The following is an 8041-nucleotide window of genomic DNA, read 5'->3' as shown; positions in this document are numbered from 1 at the left end:
TACATTTTTCGAATACCTTTTTGAGGTGTTCAAAATGATTAATCGGGATTGATGAATGTACACATAGATCATCCATGTATACTTCCAAGAATTTCCTAAGATATTCTTTAAAAGTGGCTCATCAATCTTTGAAAGGTGGCCGGATCATTAGTTAACCCAAAGGGCATAACCTGATAGGCAAAAATACCCCATTCGGTTGCAAAAGCAGTTTTGTGTTGATCTTTTGGGTCAACCAAAAGTTGATTCTATCCTAAAAAGCCATCTAAGAAGCTATAAGCTTATTTTCCTGCAACTCGTTCCAAAACATGCTCAGTGATTGGAAGAGGAAAGTTGTCTCTAATGGTAGCTGCATTCACTTTTTTGAGATTGACACACACTCATAATTTTCCATTCTTCTTGGGTACTACCACAATTGGAGACACCCAATCTGTGTGTTCAATTTAGTAAATGAATTTGGCTTCCTTTAGTTTTTCAATCTCTTCTTTTATCTTTCTGGAAAATGTTTCATTATACGTGTATGGCCTTTGTCTACTTGGTTTTGCATCATCTCTCATGGGTATGGTATGTTGACAGATTTCTAGATCAACACCCTTGAGATCCCTGTAAGACCAAGCGAGGATATCTCGGCATTATTTTAGCAAGCTTAGCGAAAGCTCTTCTTCTTTCTCTGTTAGCTCTCAGCCAAGTCTATCTTTTTTGCATTCTCAGGCCCTTATTAGGATTCGCCTTGTTTCCGTAACTCCCTAACAGGTTGTTTGACTATGATTTTTTCAATCTTGGAGAGTATATTTTTTGTAATGGGATGGAACACTCATTACATCCTTACCATCCTCTTTTGTGGTTTCCATTTCGGTCGGATATATCTTCTTTAGAGATTTTTTTAACTCTTGATATTTTTTTCCTTCTCAATACACGTGTCATGGTTGACCCCTTCTCCTATTTGGTTGGCTTTCCTTGAGTATCCTTCCTTGTTTTTCTCGATGTTTTCGACATTTTTGGATTTTCGTTTGAAGGATATCTGTCAATGATTTTGTCCTTGACACAATCATTTCCATTTATTTGCATCAAGGATTGTGTTCTACTAGAGACTCATGGCATAGGTCTCGCTTTCACATTTCTGATGTCTCTTTTTCGTCTATACCATTTTTGTCTTCTAAATTTCTGGTTAGGAAAGTCAAAAAACTTTTCCTCCCCTCCTTTCATGAGTAGCTTAGCTCTCGAATGTTCTTTTTCTGACTCCAAACCTTCTAGGGTAGCTAAGTGTTCATCTAACTCATTTGTTGCATTGTAATAGAGGTCTAAAAAGACTTGTTGAGATTTCATCAAGTCCTTGGGTTTCTCATTTTCATCTTCAATGTTGAGAGTTGAAATCATTTGGATGGGAATTATATCGTAGCCATCCTCATTGCAAAATTGAGTAGGCATAGATATATTCACACATACACATTGTCGCTAAACTTTGAGTCCACTCAAATGGATCAAACAAATGCTCTGGAAAGGTTTCAGGTACATAGGCTCCGTCTGTGCAATCCCTTTCTAAGATACATTCTTCTCGTTTTAAGCTTCCGTTTTTTGAAGCTCCGCACATCCAAATAGGAGTGTCTTTGTTTAACCAGGATGGAAGCTTAGTTTCAGCCGAAGAGACTAAATCAAACTCTTGTATGGGTGTTTTCAAGACATCTCTATAAGTATGATCTTTTAGATTTATCCTTGTTATAGATCCCACTTGCTTCAAGTACAGATAATTCTTTCCCCAATCTTGGATAAGTTATACCTGTCGCATGAAGGGTATTCCCGATATGATTTCATAATTGAGTTTTTTCCCAAAGTCTACTATGGTAAAAGTGTGTTGATATTCAATTCCACAGGAATTGACTATCACTTTTTCAAGCAGCCCTAATGATCTCTCAATGTGTCCGTCAGCCACTTGCAATTTCATTCGACTTTGTCTAATGGTTGGTTGTACCCAGGATTCCCATGCTGATTTTGTGGCAATGGTTATGCCTGCTCCACTATCCAATATTGCCATGGTTTCAATGTCATTATATTTCACTAGAAGGATGGTGTTCCTTCTTCCCCTTCATAATATTCTCCAACTTTGTTCATTGGAAGAGATTGAATCTCTTCGTTGTTCATTTTGTTTTTCAATTTTCCCAAATTTTTTGAGAATAGCCCCATTATCCCCACCTTCTCTAGGGTTTTCTGTAGATCATTCCATAAATATGGTCTGAGTTTTAACAGTTCTTCCAAAGTAAGAGTGCATTTGATGGGTGTAGACATGATTGAATGAATGTTGTCTACTTCTAGGGTCTGTTCCACTCTTTTTACTTGATTTGGTCATACACACTATGGATTCATCTTCATTATCTCCCAAGTAAGAGGGTAATGTTTTCAAGGTCAATGGTTTTGACATTCCTCAAGCTTCATATCCGCAATCCCCATACAAGGATTGCACATCCATATTCAAATCAGAACGTAGGTTATCCAACTAAAATTCCTCTATAGGAGCTGACTTTAGAGTGAGGCGCCCATCATTGATCTCTCTAACTTTTTTCCATAAGTGTCTTCGCCAGTCTTCCTTCACGAATCAAATTCCGTCTATGGCATCTTCGTTGTTCGGCACTATAAGTTCTGATTCTTTTGGTTCAAGGTGGGGTTCTGCCACCACATCGGGTTTTTATTTAGTGTCTCTTACCACAAGCTCTTCAAGTTTTGTGATACTTTCAAGATTGGGTTTTTGTTTTCCCATCATTTCTTGTGTGATTCTTACCAAATTTTGATAAGCTTCCAGCCTTAACTACTTCCATGTCTAGAGAAGGATAGTTTTTCCAATTGTTTTCCATGTTTTGGCCCGCTTTAAGTCCTGCTTGGTAGGCTTCCAAGGCTGCATTAATAGACTCAAAAATTTTATCAACCAAAATGGATCCTCTAGATTTCACGATTGTTTCTTTGATTTCACTTCCAGTTTCGTTCACCTTTTCCTGGAATAGCCTTCTTGCTTTCTCCTTTATTTCAACTCATTGTTACTTTTTCTCATCTCATATCTTTTGCTTCTGATTCTTTGAGAGGAAACGTTTGTATTTTCCGTATCATCAGAGGAGTTGTGTTTCTTTTTCTTATCCATGGCTCTAGTGATTACCTTGATTGGAACAATCGGTTCACTCTCTGATGAGCTACTAGGTATCACTTGGACTAAATTTACAATTGTTTTACCCTTGTTTAAAGGATTTTTAGGACAATCTTCTGGAAAGGGTCCTCCCTTTTTGCAACATTGTATGCAATAGGCTTCAACTGGCTTGAGGTTTTTGTCAGGCTCTGGACATTCATTTTTCCAATGATCATATGCACCACAGTTGTGACAGTTTCCCATTCTTGGCTTAAGCATGGGTCTTACCATAGGAGGTCTGACCCTTGATTAGCTACTTAATATATTGGTGCGAGATCTGGTGGAGCGTAAGTCACATGTTCCTCCATTTGACAGTAGATGTGAACTATACCAATCTCCCTCTACCATTATTGTGATGGACTAGGCTCATCATAAGGTGAATAGGCACTAGTGCTTGTTCATCTATGACTCCTTCAGAATGCCTGTACTTTATAGGCACTGCATTATGTCCTGGATATGGAGGTTGTTGACCCAACACAAGTTGATGTCACTTGGGCCATATTAGGCTACTATCTGTACATGGGTTGTCCTTGTGACCTCATGGGCACATACTGAACATTCACATCATACTTTGGTCGGAAGTCCATTACCCTCAATTGCACACCATTTTTGTGGCGTGATTGGTTGTCCATGTTGAGGTATCCCTTGTCCTCATCTCCTCGTAGGTGCTTTTTTCATGTTGTTCATCATGTCATTCATCCTTTTAAGCATGTCTTTTATGGCTGAAAGTGGTGCTGCAGCAGTCGTTCCTAGTTGTGTTGGTCTTGTGGATGTTGTTTTTTCACTTTGGTTATTCTTAGGGACATCTTATTCGTTGAAAATATCACAATTGTCTCCTAAGTCAATCGCATATAACACACACCCTTCTAGGGTTGTATGCTTCTTGCTATAGAGTATAGCATGAAGTTCTTTGTTTAGCAGTCCCTCTAGAAACAATGATACTATTCGTTCTTCTGCAGGTATCTCTAACTCTGCGCATCTGGCAATGTATTGCTTCATTCACGTTTCACAATGCCTAACAGGCTCACCATGTTTCTGTTTAAAACTGTAAATATGAGCTACCGTATTATGTTTGATCCCAAATTTAGAACAAGCAGCTACAAATCCTTGAGCTAATGTGTTCAAATCCATGATTGACCTTGGTGGAATGTTTTGGAACCATATCAATTCTTTTCTTCCTAATGTCATTCCAAACCCTCAAATTGAGTATGGAAATAGAATATAAGTTCTGCTCTTAGCTTTTGCTTAAAGCTTGCTAAGTGGTCGTATGGATCCCCTGATCCATAGTATTTTTTGATCCATTTCTAAAAATCAGCTAGTCTGACGCGTCTGTTTGGTTCAACTCCCGGTATCCTGGAAGTTGGTCCTGTTCGAGTCCTTCAAACGAGTCTTTTGGAAATAGTGACTCATGTAGCCCTAGACTGGCCTTAGTGTCACCCGGTTTTCTACGTGATGAGGTGGTTTCTGGTTTCTTAACGTTACTCTCAGATGATCTCTCACGGTGTTCATCTCTTGGAATTGTTTTTGGTCCTTGTCCCAATATCCAATCCCTTATGGAATACCCTTGGTATTTGGTTTGTTCTACCTCCTCAGGAGTCATCATAACAAAGTTGTTGTAATAACAATCCCTAAATAGGTAGGTTGGTAGGTCTGTTGATCCCTTATCTTCTCTGATCTTGAAGATATAGATGATCTTGATGGTTGTTAGTTATTCTGATTTGGCATGCGAATTCCATATGAGATCTTTTACATTTCTATCCTCCCAACAATAGACTCTGATCTTAGGATTATCCGTACTAAGCCATTTCAAAGGCTTCAAATCTACTTGATCACATCCCTCGCACTCTAAAGTTGGTGGTCCTTCTTTCGCTGACATATCTGGGATTATGGTGTTTACTTCTAACCCCCATTTGGCTATCACGTCAGGGTTTTCAACTTGTAAATATTGAGCTCCGTTTTGATTTATGTACATTTTTCCTTGTTTGTTTGCCCTGATTTCTTCTTCGAACTCAATACCATGGTCACCAATGCGAATAGCATACTCTTCGTTAGGGTCCAAGTAAACTTGGGCTCCATGGCGGTTAGTCCTATAAAAAGAGGGTATATGCTTATAGCGCATTGTCGTTCTGGTTTTTGAATCAGTCGAGTAACAAGACATTCCAAATGTTGAATCTGAAAAAGTGTCTAAGACTTCTTCAAGGATTGTGTGCAAGGAATTGCCTTGATTCACGCATTCTTCGATGGATACTCTACTGGAGGTTTCTCTGAGTATGCCTTGATTTCCTAGTACACAACCATATCTAAGGTTCATAAAGACTTGTGAAGCCCTGGATAGAGTACTTACCTTTGGATTGACTTGTCGTCAATTTCCACTTCACTTGATTGCGACTTTCTGCAAGCTACCCATTCCTTGTCTGCAACCTGATTCCTATACAAATTTGATCAAGTTAGATGTTCTTCTATAAAGACAGTAGATTTTTTTCTAACTATTGTGATTGGTCTGTGTGTATCACTTCAAATCGAGCTATGGGAGTCAGCAATTGACTTTCAGATTTGACTTTAGCAAAAAATCAAAGAATTAATCTGCAGCCTAGAAACTGAGTGAACATGTACCAATTTGGATCCGATTGAACCCAAAATTTTCCGGTGGTTTTCTATTATGCTGGTCTAACACTTTACAAGTTCAAAAGTCAAAACTAATGTCCCAAACTAGCAGTAGTAAATAATTGCGATTATTTACTTTTGCTAGTTTTTTGCACTTTTTGGATTGGTTTGGCAATTATACAACCTGTTAAAGTCCCTGGACAGTTTCAACAAGTTTGGACAAAATCTGATCAAGTTTATCAATTGTTTTGTGTCCGTAGACTTTGATTTCAAGAATCTGGTTTAAGTCTCACTTTTGTGATCCAAATCTCTCCAAAATCGGTTTTTGGGGTCTACTTGATATGCTTGACCTTGTAATATACTCAAATTTGTAAAATTTTAAAGTTTTGAAGCAGATGTAAATAATCACGATTATTTACTCCAGCTAATTTTTTGTAAATTTTTGTCCCAACTTTGACACAGATCTGTTAAGCACCTCAAGTTAATGTCCCTAGCCAAGTTTCAATAAGTTTGGACTATTTTTGGTCAAATGGTCATCAGTTTTCTATCCGCAAACTAACTTTGCAAATTTGGTCACAATTTTCAATCCAATGATCAAAATCTTATCAAATTTGGTTTGTGGACTTATTACAACATGGTAAAACTAGTGGTATGCTGACTTGGTCAAAAAGGTTGAAAAATGGGGCAAATGTAAATAATTGCGATTATTTACAATTCACAATTTTTTGCATCTTTTTGGTCAACTGAGCATGTACACATGTTATCACATCAATATAAGCTTATGAATCAAATTTCAAAAAGTTTGGACAAATTTTTCTCCTATTTACACTCAAGATTCATAAAGTTAGTAGAAACTTTAGTTTTTACCCAGTTTTTTGCTAGTTTAGTGATCCAAATCTTTTGTGCCTTTACAAAAGTTGTTTGTACACATGCAATGAGTCAAAGGTATGAACCTTGGTCAAATCTTAGCTAAAAGTTAATAATCATGATTATTAACTTCAGGCTTGAAATGAACCAATTTTTGCAATTTTTCAATGGACAGTCTTTTTATGAGCTATTTTAAGCCTATGAATCAAGTCAAAACTTAATTTGGCCTAAAATGTCAAGAAAACGTAAATAATCTAAGTTTTGGCCAACTCTTGAAAATTTTACCTCAAAGTGTCCTTGAGATTATCCACTAGTTCATACAATTTTTAAGCTTACCCTCCAGTCGGATTGAGTGGTTTGGAGTCTTTTTGTGCTATTTCTAGCCGTAGACCTTAAATTTAGCAACTTCCAATAACAACTCTCACTTCATTCTTTCAGAGAGAGCAATGTTTTGAAATCCACCTCGGATCCTACTTACCCTACTCCTAGATTCTCATGCAAAGGGATTGTGTAAAATATCCACAAACACTAGTTTTATTGTTTTTTATGGTTTCTTGCACATTGATCTTAAGACTTGTCTCGTCTACCAATCATTCTCAAAATCCTACTCTATCTCTATAATCCTAAAGGCACTCCGCAAGTACAACTTACCTCCAAGCTACCTCTACATAGCAAAAGATGACAACTTAAGCTATGCGGTCTCTAAAAAGAAAGTTTTATTGTAGGTGAACCTAGAGGAAGTTAATGGACAACTACACAAAACGCTCCTGTTTTTCCTAGTTTAGGTCTATTCGTTTCCCGGTAGCGGTGCCAAATGTGGGACTCATGTCTAACCTCACCATCCTATCTTATTGCAGTATTAGCGAGAACCACAATTAAATTGTCAATCCATGGGATGAAGCTGACTTGACTAGTGCATAGAGGCTACAAGTGGTTGTCAATCTCTTGGAAAACAACTAACAACTCGTATCTAACGCAAGCTACACTCAAGTGGCTGAAATCACCAAAAGCCAATCGCAATTGGCAAACAAATCACATCCGTTATAGCATCAAATGACATCCAAACGTAATGAAACTTCTAGGACATGTTTATAAGACCTAAGCACACATGCTTATGGTCTCAAACCCCACTTTAGGTGAAGTTTCAAAATCGCGATTACTAATAGCAGTGGATTTTTGACCTAGTCATTTTCGACCCAGAATGCATCTAAATTCTTAGCAATGATGCCCCACTACCCGGCCTTCTATTAATTTTTGATTTGGATGTATAAATTCCTAGTTATGATGAAATTAGTCCGCAGGTGGGCGATGTTAAAATATACGAAATATTGTGATGTGTTTACGTCAATGCGTAGAGCTCTTACCTGCGGTGGTTGCAATGCAACAAACGCGATTGCAATGTGA

Source organism: Adiantum capillus-veneris, chromosome 22, assembly GCF_014529385.1.
Source record: "Adiantum capillus-veneris isolate H3 chromosome 22, ASM1452938v2, whole genome shotgun sequence".
NCBI classification, from domain to species: Eukaryota; Viridiplantae; Streptophyta; class Polypodiopsida; order Polypodiales; family Pteridaceae; genus Adiantum; species Adiantum capillus-veneris.
This window is presented reverse-complemented; position numbering follows the sequence as displayed.